This window comes from Somniosus microcephalus, chromosome 23 (assembly GCF_052327205.1).
Source record: "Somniosus microcephalus isolate GS21.2 chromosome 23, FLI_Smic_1.0, whole genome shotgun sequence".
Classification (NCBI taxonomy): domain Eukaryota; kingdom Metazoa; phylum Chordata; class Chondrichthyes; order Squaliformes; family Somniosidae; genus Somniosus; species Somniosus microcephalus.
Window position 1 is genome coordinate 61061852 of NC_141009.1, and position 14475 is coordinate 61076326.

Genomic DNA, 14475 nt, shown 5'->3' on the forward strand with positions numbered 1-14475 from the left:
GCCCTCTCCGAATAGGACCCAGGGGCATGGCTCACTCCGGATGGGAGCCAGGGGCACTGCCCACTCCAGATAGGACCCAGGGGCACTGCTCACTCCGGATAGGACCTAGGGGCAATGCCCACTCCGGACAGAAGCCAGGGGCGATGCCCACTCTGGATAGGACCCAGGGGCAATGCCCACTCCGAATAGGACCCAGGGGCAATGCCCACCCCGGATAGGACCCAGGGGCATTGCCCACTCCGGATAGGAGCCAGTGGCAATGCCCACTCCGGATAGGACCGGGGACAATGCCCACTCTGGATAGGAGCCAGGGGCAATGCCCACTCCGGATAGGAGCCGGGGCAATGCCCACTCCACATAGGACCCAGGGGCAATGCCCACTCCGGATAGGACCCAGGGACAATGCCCACTCTGGATAGGATCCAGGGGCGATGCCCACTCTGGATAGGACCCGGGGACAATGCCCACTCTGGATAGGAGCCAGGGGCAATGCCCACTCTGGATAGAAGCCAGGGCAATGCCCACTCCAGGTAGGACCCAGGGGCAATGCCCACTCCGGATAGGACCCAGGGACAATGCCCACCGTGGATAGGATCCAGGGGCGATGTCCACTCCGGATAGGACCCGGGGCAATGCCCACTCTGGATAGGAGCCAGGGGCACTGCCCACTCTGGATAGGAGCCAGGGGCACTGCCCACTCTGGATAGGATCCAGGGGTAATGCCCACTCCAGATAGGACCCAGGGGCAATGCCCACTCCGGATATGAGCCAGGGGCACTGCCCACTCCGGATAGGACCATGGGGCACTGCCACGCTGGATAGGACCATGGGGCACTGTCCATTCTGGATAGGAGCCGGGGCAATGCCCACTCCAGAAAGGACCCAGGGGCAATGCCCACTCCGGATAGGACCCAGGGACAATGCCCACTCTGGATATGATCCAGGGGCGATTCCCACTCCGGATAGGACCCAGGGGCACTGCCCATTCCGGATAGGAGCCGGGGCGATGCCCACTCCAGATAGGACGCAGGGGCAATGCTCACTCTGGATAGGACCCAGGGACAATGCCCACTCTGGATAGGACCCAGGGGCGATGCCCACTCTGGATAGGACCCAGGAGCAATGCCCACACCGGATCGGACCCAGGGACACTGCCCACTCCGGATAGGAGCCAGGGGCACTCCCCACTCTGGATAGGATCCAGGGGCGATGCCCACTCCGGGTAGGACCTGGGGCACTGTCCACTCCGGATAGGACCATGGGGCAATGCCCACTCCAGATAGGATGCAAGGGCAATGCCCACTCCAGATAGGACCCAGGGGCAATGCTCACTCTGGATATGAGCCAGGGGCACTGCCCACCCCGGATAGGACCATGGGGCACTGCCCACTCCGGATAGGACCATGGGGCACTGTCCATTCTGGATAGGAGCCAGAGGCAATGCCCACTCTGGATAGGACCCAGTGGCACTGCTCACTCCGGATAGGACCTGGGGCACTGCCCACTCTGGATAGGACCCAGGGGCAATGCCCACTCCAGATAGGACCCAAGGGCAATGCAAACTCCAGATAGGACCCAGGGGCAATGCCCACTCTGGATATGAGCCAGGGGCACTGCCCACTCCGGATAGGACCATGGGGCACTCCCCACTCTGGATAGGACCATGTGGCACTGTCCATTCTGGATAGGAGCCAGGGGCACTGCCCACTCTGGATATGACCCAGGGGCACTGCCCATTCCGGATAGGAGCCAGGGGCAATGCTCACTCTGAATAGGACCATGGGGCACTGTCCATTCCAGATAGGAGCCAGGGGCACTGCCCACTCCGGACCAGACCCAGGGGCACTGCCCAATCCGGATAGCCCCCAGGGGCAATGCTCACTCCGGATTGGACCCAGGGGCAATGCCCACTCCAGATAGGAGCCAGGGCAATGCCCACTCCACATAGGACCCAGGGACAATGCCCACTCTGGATAGAATCCAGGGGCGATGCCCACTCTGGATAGGACCCGGGGACAATGCCCACTCTGGATAGGAGCCAGGGGCAATGCCCACTCTGGATAGAAGCCAGGGCAATGCCCACTCCAGGTAGGACCCAGGGGCAATGCCCACTCCGGATAGGACCCAGGGACAATGCCCACTGTGGATAGGATCCAGGGGCGATGTCCACTCCGGATAGGACCCGGGGCAATGCCCACTCCGGATAGGAGCCAGGGGCACTGCCCACTCTGGATAGGAGCCGGGGCACTGCCCACTCTGGATAGGATCCAGGGGCAATGCCCACTCCGGATAGGACCCAGGGGCAATGCCCACTCCGGATATGAGCCAGGGGCACTGCCCACTCCGGATAGGACCATGGGGCACTGCCCACTCTGGATAGGACCATGGGGCACTGTCCATTCTGGATAGGAGCAGGGGCAATGCCCACTCCAGATAGGACCCAGGGGCAATGCCCACTCCGGATAGGACCCAGGGACAATGCCCACTCTGGATATGATCCAGGGGCGATTCCCACTCCGGATAGGACCCAGGGGCACTGCCCATTCCGGATAGTAGCCGGGGCGATGCCCACTCCAGATAGGACCCAGGGGCAATGCTCACTCTGGATAGGACCCAGGGACAATGCCCACTCTGGATAGGATCCAGGGGCGATGCCCACTCTGGATAGGACCCAGGGGCAATGCCCACACCGGATAGGACCCAGGGACACTGCCCACTCCGGATAGGAGCCAGGGGCACTCCCCACGCTGGATAGGATCCAGGGGCGATGCCCACTCCGGTAGGACCTGGGGCACTGTCCACTACGGATAGGACCATGGGGCAATGCCCACTCCAGATAGGATGCAAGGGCAATGCCCACTCCAGATAGGACCCAGGGGCAATGCTCACTCCGGATATGAGCCAGGGGCACTGCCCACCCCGGATAGGACCATGGGGCACTGCCCACTCCGGATAGGACCATGGGGCACTGTCCATTCTGGATAGGAGCCAGAGGCAATGCCCACTCTGGATAGGACCCAGTGGCACTGCTCACTCCGGATAGGACCTGGGGCACTGTCCACTCTGGATAGGACCCAGGGGCAATGCCCACTCCAGATAGGACCCAAGGGCAATGCCAACTCCAGATAGGACCCAGGGGCAATGCCCACTCTGAATATGAGCCAGGGGCACTGCCCACTCCGGATAGGACCATGGGGCACTGCCCACTCTGGATAGGACCATGTGGCACTGTCCATTCTGGATAGGACCCAGGGGCACTGCCCACTCCAGATAGGACCCAAGGGCAATGCAAACTCCAGATAGAACCCAGGGGCAATGCCCACTCTGGATATGAGCCAGGGGCACTGCCCACTCCGGATAGGACCATGGGGCACTGCCCACTCTGGATAGGACCATGTGGCACTGTCCATTCTGGATTGGAGCCAGGGGCACTGCCCACTCTGGATATGACCCAGGGGCACTGCCCATTCCGGATAGGAGCCAGGGGCAATGCTCACTCCGAATAGGACCATGGGGCACTGTCCATTCCGGATAGGAGCCAGGGGCACTGCCCACTCCGGACCAGACCCAGGGGCACTGCCCAATCCGGATAGCACCCAGGGGCAATGCTCACTCCGGATTGGACCCAGGGGCAATGCTCACTCCGGATAGCACCCAGGGGAAAGGCTCACTCCGGCTAGGACCCAGGGGCACTGACCACTCCGGATAGGAGCTGGGGCAGTGCCCTCTTTGGATAGGACCATGGGGCAAAGCCCACCCCAGATAGGACCCAGGGACAATGCCCACTCCGGATAGGACACAGGGGCATGGCTCACTCCGGATGGGAGCCAGGGGCACTGCCCACTCCAGATAGGACCCAGGGGCACTGCCCACTTCGGACAGGAGCGAGGGGCATTTCCCACTCCGGATAGGAGCCAGGGACATGGCCCACTCCGGATAGGACCCAGGGGCACTGCCCATTCCTGATAGGTGTGAGGGGCATTGCCCACTCCAGTTAGGAGCCGGGGGCACTGCCCACTCTGGATAGGACCCTGGGGCAATTACCACTCCGGATAGGACCTAGGGGCAATGCCCACTCCGGACAGAAGCCAGGAGCGATGCCCACTCCGGATAGGACCCAGGGGCAATGCCCACTCCGAATAGGACCCAGGGGCAATGCCCACCCCGGATAGGACCCAGGGGCATTGCCCACTCCGGATAGGAGCCAGTGGCAATGCCCACTCTGGATAGGACCTGGGGACAATGCCCACTCTGGATAGGAGCCAGGGGCAATGCCCACTCCGGATAGGAGCCGGGGCAATGCCCACTCCACATAGGACCCAGGGGCATTGCCCACTCTGGATAGGAGCCAGTGGCAATGCCCACTCCGGATAGGACCTGGGGGCAATGACCACTCCGGATAGGACCCAGGGACAATGCCCACTCTGGATAGGATCCAGGGGCGATGCCCACTCTGGATAGGACCCGGGGACAATGCCCACTCTGGATAGGAGCCAGGGGCAATGCCCACTCTGGATAGAAGCCAGGGCAATGCCCACTCCAGGTAGGACCCAGGGGCAGTGCCCACTCTGGATAGGACCCAGGGACAATGCCCACTGTGGATAGGATCCAGGGGCGATGTCCACTCCGGATAGGACCCAGGGCAATGCCCACTCCGGATAGGAGCCAGGGGCACAGCCCACTCTGGATAGGATCCAGGGGCGATGCGCACTCTGGATAGGACCCGGGTCAATGCCCACTCTGGATAGGAGCCAGGGGCAATGCCCACTCTGGATAGAAGCCAGGGCAATGCCCACTCCAGGTAGGACCCAGGGGCAATGCCCACTCCGGATAGGACCCGGGGCAATGCCCACTCTGGATAGGAGCCAGGGGCACTGCCCACTCTGGATAGGAGCCAGGGGCACTGCCCACTCTGGATAGGATCCAGGGGTAATGCCCACTCCAGATAGGACCCAGGGGCAATGCCCACTCCGGATATGAGCCAGGGGCACTGCCCACTCCGGATAGAACCATGGGGCACTGCCACTCTGGATAGGACCATGGGGCACTGTCCATTCTGGATAGGAGCCGGGGCAATGCCCACTCCAGAAAGGACCCAGGGGCAATGCCCACTCCGGATAGGACCCAGGGACAATGCCCACTCTGGATATGATCCAGGGGCGATTCCCACTCCGGATAGGACGCAGGGGCACTGCCCATTCCGGATAGGAGCCGGGGCGATGCCCACTCCAGATAGGACGCAGGGGCAATGCTCACTCTGGATAGGACCCAGGGACAATGCCCACTCTGGATAGGACCCAGGGGCGATGCCCACTCTGGATAGGACCCAGGAGCAATGCCCACACCGGATCGGACCCAGGGACACTGCCCACTCCGGATAGGAGCCAGGGGCACTCCCCACTCTGGATAGGATCCAGGGGCGATGCCCACTCCGGGTAGGACCTGGGGCACTGTCCACTCCGGATAGGACCATGGGGCAATGCCCACTCCAGATAGGATGCAAGGGCAATGCCCACTCCAGATAGGACCCAGGGGCAATGCTCACTCTGGATATGAGCCAGGGGCACTGCCCACCCCGGATAGGACCATGGGGCACTGCCCACTCCGGATAGGACCATGGGGCACTGTCCATTCTGGATAGGAGCCAGAGGCAATGCCCACTCTGGATAGGACCCAGTGGCACTGCTCACTCCGGATAGGACCTGGGGCACTGCCCACTCTGGATAGGACCCAGGGGCAATGCCCACTCCAGATAGGACCCAAGGGCAATGCAAACTCCAGATAGGACCCAGGGACAATGCCCACTCTGGATATGAGCCAGGGGCACTGCCCACTCTGGATAGGACCATGGGGCACTGCCCACTCTGGATAGGACCATGTGGCACTGTCCATTCTGGATAGGAGCCAGTGGCACTGCCCACTCTGGATATGACCCAGGGGCACTGCCCATTCCGGATAGGAGCCAGGGGCAATGCTCACTCTGAATAGGACCATGGGGCACTGTCCATTCCAGATAGGAGCCAGGGGCACTGCCCACTCCGGACCAGACCCAGGGGCACTGCCCAATCCGGATAGCCCCCAGGGGCAATGCTCACTCCGGATTGGACCCAGGGGCAATGCCCACTCCAGATAGGAGCCAGGGCAATGCCCACTCCACATAGGACCCAGGGACAATGCCCACTCTGGATAGGATCCAGGGGCGATGCCCACTCTGGATAGGACCCGGGGACAATGCCCACTCTGGATAGGAGCCAGGGGCAATGCCCACTCTGGATAGAAGCCAGGGCAATGCCCACTCCAGGTAGGACCCAGGGGCAATGCCCACTCCGGATAGGACCCAGGGACAATGCCCACTGTGGATAGGATCCAGGGGCGATGTCCACTCCGGATAGGACCCGGGGCAATGCCCACTCCGGATAGGAGCCAGGGGCACTGCCCACTCTGGATAGGAGCCAGGGGCACTGCCCACTCTGGATAGGATCCAGGGGCAATGCCCACTCCAGATAGGACCCAGGGGCAATGCCCACTCCGGATATGAGCCAGGGGCACTGCCCACTCCGGATAGGACCATGGGGCACTGCCCACTCTGGATAGGACCATGGGGCACTGTCCATTCTGGATAGGAGCCGGGGCAATGCCCACTCCAGATAGGACCCAGGGGCAATGCCCACTCCGGATAGGACCCAGGGACAATGCCCACTCTGGATATGATCCAGGGGCGATTCCCACTCTGGATATGATCCAGGGGCGATTCCCACTCCGGATAGGACCCAGGGGCACTGCCCATTCCGGATAGGAGCCGGGGCGATGCCCACTCCAGATAGGACCCAGGGGCAATGCTCACTCTGGATAGAACCCAGGGACAATGCCCACTCTGGATAGGATCCAGGGGCGATGCCCACTCTGGATAGGACCCAGGGGCAATGCCCACACCGGATAGGACCCAGGGACACTGCCTACTCCGGATAGGAGCCAGGGGCACTCCCCACGCTGGATAGGATCCAGGGGCGATGCCCACTCCGGGTAGGACCTGGGGCACTGTCCACTACGGATAGGACCATGGGGCAATGCCCACTCCAGATAGGATGCAAGGGCAATGCCCACTCCAGATAGGACCCAGGGGCAATGCTCACTCCGGATATGAGCCAGGGGCACTGCCCACCCCGGATAGGACCATGGGGCACTGCCCACTCCGGATAGGACCATGGGGCACTGTCCATTCTGGATAGGAGCCAGAGGCAATGCCCACTCTGGATAGGACCCAGTGGCACTGCTCACTCCGGATAGGACCTGGGGCACTGTCCACTCTGGATAGGACCCAGGGGCAATGCCCACTCCAGATAGGACCCAAGGGCAATGCAAACTCCAGATAGGACCCAGGGGCAATGCCCACTCTGGATATGAGCCAGGGGCACTGCCCACTCCGGATAGCACCATGGGGCACTGCCCACTCTGGATAGGACCATGTGGCACTGTCCATTCTGGATAGGAGCCAGGGGCACTGCCCACTCTGGATATGACCCAGGGGCACTGCCCATTCCGGATAGGACCCAGGGGCAATGCTCACTCCGAATAGGACCATGGGGCACTGTCCATTCCGGATAGGAGCCAGGGGCACTGCCCACTCCGGACCAGACCCAGGGGCACTGCCCAATCCGGATAGCACCCAGGGGCAATGCTCACTCCGGATTGGATCCAGGGGCAATGCTCACTCCGGATAGCACCCAGGGGAAAGGCTCACTCCGGCTAGGACCCAGGGTCACTGACCACTCCGGATAGGAGCTGGGGCAGTGCCCTCTTTGGATAGGACCATGGGGCAAAGCCCACCCCAGATAGGACCCAGGGACAATGCCCACTCCGGATAGGACCCAGGGGCACTGCCCACTTCGGACAGGAGCGAGGGGCATTTCCCACTCCGGATAGGAGCCAGGGACATGGCCCACTCCGGATAGGACCCAGGGGCACTGCCCATTCCTGATAGGTGTGAGGGGCATTGCCCACTCCAGTTAGGAGCCGGGGGCACTGCCCACTCTGGATAGGACCCTGGGGCAATTACCACTCCGGATAGGACCTAGGGGCAATGCCCACTCCGGACAGAAGCCAGGAGCGATGCCCACTCCGGATAGGACCCAGGGGCAATGCCCACTCCGAATAGGACCCAGGGGCAATGCCCACCCCGGATAGGACCCAGGGGCATTGCCCACTCCGGATAGGAGCCAGTGGCAATACCCACTCTGGATAGGACCTGGGGACAATGCCCACTCTGGATAGGAGCCAGGGGCAATGCCCACTCCGGATAGGAGCCGGGGCAATGCCCACTCCACATAGGACCCAGGGGCATTGCCCACTCTGGATAGGAGCCAGTGGCAATGCCCACTCCGGATAGGACCTGGGGGCAATGCCCATTCCGGATAGGACCCAGGGACAATGCCCACTCTGGATAGTATCCAGGGGCGATGCCCACTCTGGATAGGACCCGGGGACAATGCCCACTCTGGATAGGAGCCAGGGGCAATGCCCACTCTGGATAGAAGCCAGGGCAATGCCCACTCCAGGTAGGACCCAGGGGCAATGCCCACTCTGGATAGGACCCAGGGACAATGCCCACTGTGGATAGGATCCAGGGGCGATGTCCACTCCGGATAGGACCCAGGGCAATGCCCACTCCGGATAGGAGCCAGGGGCACTGCCCACTCTGGATAGGAGCCAGGCGCACTGCCCACTCTGGATAGGATCCAGGGGCAATGCCCACTCCAGATAGGACCCAGGGGCAATGCCCACTCCGTATATGAGCCAGGGGCACTGCCCACTCCGGATAGGACCATGGGCCACTGTCCATTCTGGATAGGAGCCGGGGCAATGCCCACTCCAGATAGGACCCGGGGCAATGCCCACTCCGGAAAGGACCCAGGGACAATGCCCACTCCGGATATGAGCCAAGGGCGATTCCCACTCCGGATAGGACCCAGGGGCACTGCCCATTCTGGATAGGAGCCGGGGCGATGCCCACTCCAGATAGGACCCAGGGGCAATGCCCAATCTTGATAGGACCCAGGGACATTGCCCACTCCGGATAGGATCCAGGGGCGATGCCCACTCCAGATAGGTCGCAGGGGCAATGCCCACTCCAGATGGGAGCCAGGGGCACTGCCCACTCCGGATAGCAGCCAGGGGCACTGACCACTCTGGATAGGATCCAGGGGCGATGCCCACTCCGGATAGTACCCAGGGGCAATGCCCACTCCTGATAGGACCCAGGGGCAATGACCACTCCAGAAGGGACCCAGGGGCATTGCCCACTCTGGATAGGACCCAGGGGCACTGCTAACTCCGGATAGGACCTGGGGCACTGTCCACTCCGGATAGGACCCGGGGCAATGCCCACTCCAGATAGGACCCAAGGGCAATGCCCACTCCAGATAGAACCCAGTGGCAATGCCCACTCTGGATATGAGCCAGGGGCACTGCCCACTCCGGATAGGGCCATGGGGCACTGCCCACTCTGGAAAGGACCATGGGGCACTGTCCATTCCGGATAGGAGCCAGGGGCACTGCCCACTCCGGATAGGACCCAGGGGCACTGCCAACTCCGGATAGCACCCGGGGGAAATGCTCACTCCGGATAGCACCCAGGGGAAAGTCCCACACCGGCTAGAACCCAGGGGCACTGCCCACTCCGGATACAAGCTGGGGCAGTGCCCTCTCCGGATATGAGCCAGGGACAATGTCCACTCCGGATAGGACCCAGTGGCATGGCCCAGTCCGGATGGGAGCCAGGGGCAATGCCTACACCGGATAGGACCCAGGGGCACTGCCCACTTTGGACAGGAGCGAGGGGCATTGCCCACTCCGGATAGGACCCAGCGGCACTGTCCATTCCGGATAGTTGCGAGGGGCATTGTCCACTCCGGATAGGACCCAGGGGCACTGCCCACTCTGGATAGGACCCTGGGGCAATGCCCACTCCGGATAGGACCCAGGGGCACTGCTCACTCCGGATAGGACCCAGGGGCAACTACCACTCCAGACAGGTGCCAGGGGCACTGCAGGCTCCGGATAGGACCCTGGGGCAATGCCCACTCCGGATAGGACCCAGGGGCATGGCCCAGTCTGGATGGGAGCCAGGGGCACTGCCCACTCCGGATAGGACCCGGGGCAGTGCCCACTTCGGACAGGAGCGACGGGCATTGCCCACTCCGGATAGGAGCCAGGGACATGGCCCACTCCGGATAGGACCCAGGGGCACTGCCCATTCCGGATAGGTGCGAGCGGCATTGCCCACTCCGGATAGGAGCCGGGGGCACTGCCCACTCCGTATAGGACCCTGGGGCAATGCCCACTCCGGATAGGACCCAGGGGCACTGCTCACTCCGGGTAGGACCCAGGGGCAACACCCACTCCGGACAGGGCCCAGGGGCACTGCACACTCCGGATAGGACCCTGGGGCAATGCCCACTCTGGATAGGACCCAGGGGCACTGCTCACTCCGGATAGCACCTTGGGGCAACGCCCACTCCGGACAGGAGCAAGAGGCAATGCCCACTCCGGATAGGACCCAAGATCAATGCCCAATCTGGATAGGACCCAGGGGCAATGCCCACCCCAGATAGGACCCAGGGGCATTGCCCACTCCGGATAGGAGCCAGTGGCAATGCCCACTCCGGATAGGACCCAGGGACAATGCCCACTCTGGATAGGAGCCAAGGGCAATGCCCACTCCGGATAGGAGCCGGGGCAATGCCCACTCCAGATAGGACCCAGGGGCAATGCCCACTCCGGATAGGACCCCGTGGCAATGCTCACTCTGGATAGGATCCAGGGGCGATGCACACTCCGGATAGGACCCAGGGGCACTGCCCATTCCGGATAGGAGCTGGGGCAATGCCCACATCCAGAGAGGACTCAGGGGCAATGCCCACTCCGGATAGGACCCAGGGACAATGCCCACTCCGGATAGGATCCAGGGGCGATGCCCACTCTGGATAGGACCCAGGGGCAATGCCCACTCTGGATAGGAGCCAGGGGCACTGCCCACGCTGGATAGGAGCCAGGGGCACTGCCCACTCTGGATAGGATCCCAGGGTGATGCCCACTCCGGATAGGACCCAGGGGCAATGCCCACTCCTGATAGGACCCAGGGGCAATGACCACTCCAGATAGGACCCAGGGGCATTGCCCACTCCGGATAGGACCCAGGGGCACTGCCCACACCGGATAGGACCTGGGGCACTGTCCACTCCGGATAAGACCCAGGGGCAATACCCACTTCAGATAGGACCGAAGGGCAATGCCCACTCCAGATAGGCCCCAGGGGCAATGCCCACTCCAAATATGAGCCGGGGCACTGCCCACTCTGGATAGGACCATGGGGCAGTGCCCACTCCGGATTGGACCATGGGGCACTGTCCATTCTGGATAGGAGCCAGGGGCACTGCCTACTCCGGATATGACCCAGGGGCACTGCCCATTCCTGATAGGAGCCAGGGGCTATACTCACTCCGGATAGGAGCCACGGGCACAGCCCACTCTGGATAGGACCATGTGGCACTGCCCACTCTGGATAGGAGCCTGGGGCACTGCCCACTCCGGATAGGAGCCAGGGGCACTGCCCACTCTGGATAGGAGCCAGGGGCAATGCCCACTCCGGATAGGACCCAGGGGCATTGCCCACTCCGGATAGGACCCAGGGGCAATGCCCACTCCGGATAGGACCCAGGGGCAATGCCCTCTCCAGATAGGACCCAGGGGCATTGCCCACTCTGGATCGGAGCGAGGGGCAATGCCCACTCCGGACAGGAGCAAGGGGCAGTGCCCACTCCGGACAGGAACGAGGGGCACTGCCCATTCCAGACAGTAGCGAGGGCACTGCCCACTCCGGCCAGGAGCAAGGGGCACTGCCCACTCCAGACAGTAGCGAGAGGCACTGCACACTCCAGACAGGAGCGAGAGGCGATGCCCAATCTGGATAGTAGCCAGGGGCACTGCCCACTCCAGATAGGACACGGGCAATGCCCACTCCGGATGGGAGCCAGGGGCAATGCCCACTCTGGATAGGACCCAGTGGCAGTGCCCACTCCAGATAGGATCCAGGGGCAATGCCCACTCCAGATAGGAGCCAGGGCACTGCCCACTCTAGATAGGAGCGAGGGGCATTGCCCACTCCGGACAGGAGCGAGTAGCGATGTCCACTCCGGACAGGACCCAGGGGCACTGCCCACTCCGGAAAGCACCCAGGGGTAATGCCTACTCCGGATCGGACCCAAGGGCACTGCCCACTCCTGATAGGACCCAGGGGCATTGCCCACTCTGGATAGGAGCCAGTGGCAATGCCCACTCCGGATAGGACCCAGGGACAATGCCCACTCTGGATAGGAGTCAGGGGCAATGCCCACTCCGGATAGGAGCCGGGGCAATGCCCACTCCAGATAGGACCCAGGGGCAATGCCCACTCCGGATAGGACCCTGTGGCAATGCTCACTCTGGATAGGATCCAGGGGCAATGCACACTCCGGATAGGACCCAGGGGCACTGCCCATTCCGGGTAGGAGCTGGGGCAATGCCCACTCCAGAGAGGACCCAGGGGCAATGCCCACTCCGGATAGGACCCAGGGACAATGCCCACTCTGGATAGGATCCAGGGGCGATGCCCACTCTGGATAGGACCCAGGGGCAATGGCCACTCTGGATAGGAGCCGGGGCACTGCCCACTCCGGATAGGAGCCAGGGGCACTGCCCACTCTGGATAGGATCCGGGGGCGATGCCCACTCCGGATAGGACCCAGGGGCAATGCCCACTCCTGATAGGACCCAGGGGCAATGACCACTCCAGATAGGACCCAGGGGCATTGCCCACTCTGGATCGGACCCAGGGGCACTGCCCACTCCGGATAGGACCTGGGGCACTGTCCACTCCGGATAAGACCCAGGGGCAATGCCCACTTCAGATAGGACCCAAGGGCAATGCCCACTCCAGATAGGACCCAGGGGCAATGCCCACTCCAGATATGAGCCAGGGGCACTGCCCACTCTGGATAGGACCATGGGGCAGTGCCCACTCTGGATAGGACCATGGCGCACTGTCCATTCTGGATAGGAGCCAGGGGCACTGCCTACTCCGGATATGACCCAGGGGCACTGCCCATTCCTGATAGGAGCCAGGGGCTATACTCACTCCGGATAGGAGCCAGGGGCACAGCCCACTCCGGATAGGAGTGAGCGGCATTGCCCACTCCGGATAGGACCATGGGGCACTGTCCATTCCGGAAAGAACCCAGGGGCACTGCCCATTCCGAATAGGACCCAGGGGAACTGCCCACTCCGGATATCACCCAGAGGCAATGCTTACTCCGGATAGGACCCAGGGGCAATGCCCACTCTGGATAGGAGCCAGGGACAATGCCCACTCCGGATAGGACCCAGGGGCATTGCCCATTCCGGATAGGAGCCGGGGCAATGCCCACTCCAGATATAAACATGGGGCACTGCCCACTCCGGCTAGGACCCAGGGGCAATGCCCACTCCGGATAAGATGCAGAGGCAATGCTCACTCCAGATAGGACCCAGGGGCACTGCCCACTCCCGATAGGACCCAGGGGCAATGCCCACTCTGGATAGGATTCAGGGGCAATGCCCAGTCTGGATAGGAGCCAGGGGCACTGTCCACTCCAGATAGGACTCAGGGGCATTGCACACTCCGGCTAGGACACAGGGGCATTGCCCACTCCTGATAGGAGCGAGGGGCAATGCCCACTCCATATAGGATCCAGGGGCATTGCCCACTCCGGATAGGACCCAGGGGCAATGCCCACTCCAGATAGGACCCAGGGGCAATGCCCTCTCCAGATAGGACCCAGGGGCATTGCCCACTCTGGATCGGAGCGACGGGCAATGCCCACTCCAGATCGGACCCAGGGGCACTGCCCACTCCGGATAGGACCTGGGGCACTGTCCACTCCGGATAAGACCCAGGGGCAATGCCCACTTCAGATAGGACCCAAGGGCAATGCCCACTCCAGATAGGACCCAGGGGCAATGCCCACTCCAGATATGAGCCAGGGGCACTGCCCACTCTGGATAGGACCATGGGGCAGTGCCCACTCTGGATAGGACCATGGCGCACTGTCCATTCTGGATAGGAGCCAGGGGCACTGCCTACTCCGGATATGACCCAGGGGCACTGCCCATTCCTGATAGGAGCCAGGGGCTATACTCACTCCGGATAGGAGCCAGGGGCACAGCCCACTCCGGATAGGACCATGTGGCACTGCCCACTCTGGATAGGAGTGAGCGGCATCGCCCACTCCGGATAGGACCATGGGGCAATGCCCACTCCAGATATGAGCCAGGGGCACTGCCCACTCTGGATAGGACCATGGGGCAGTGCCCACTCTGGATAGGACCATGGCGCACTGTCCATTCTGGATAGGAGCCAGGGGCACTGCCTACTCCGGATATGACCCAGGGGCACTGCCCATT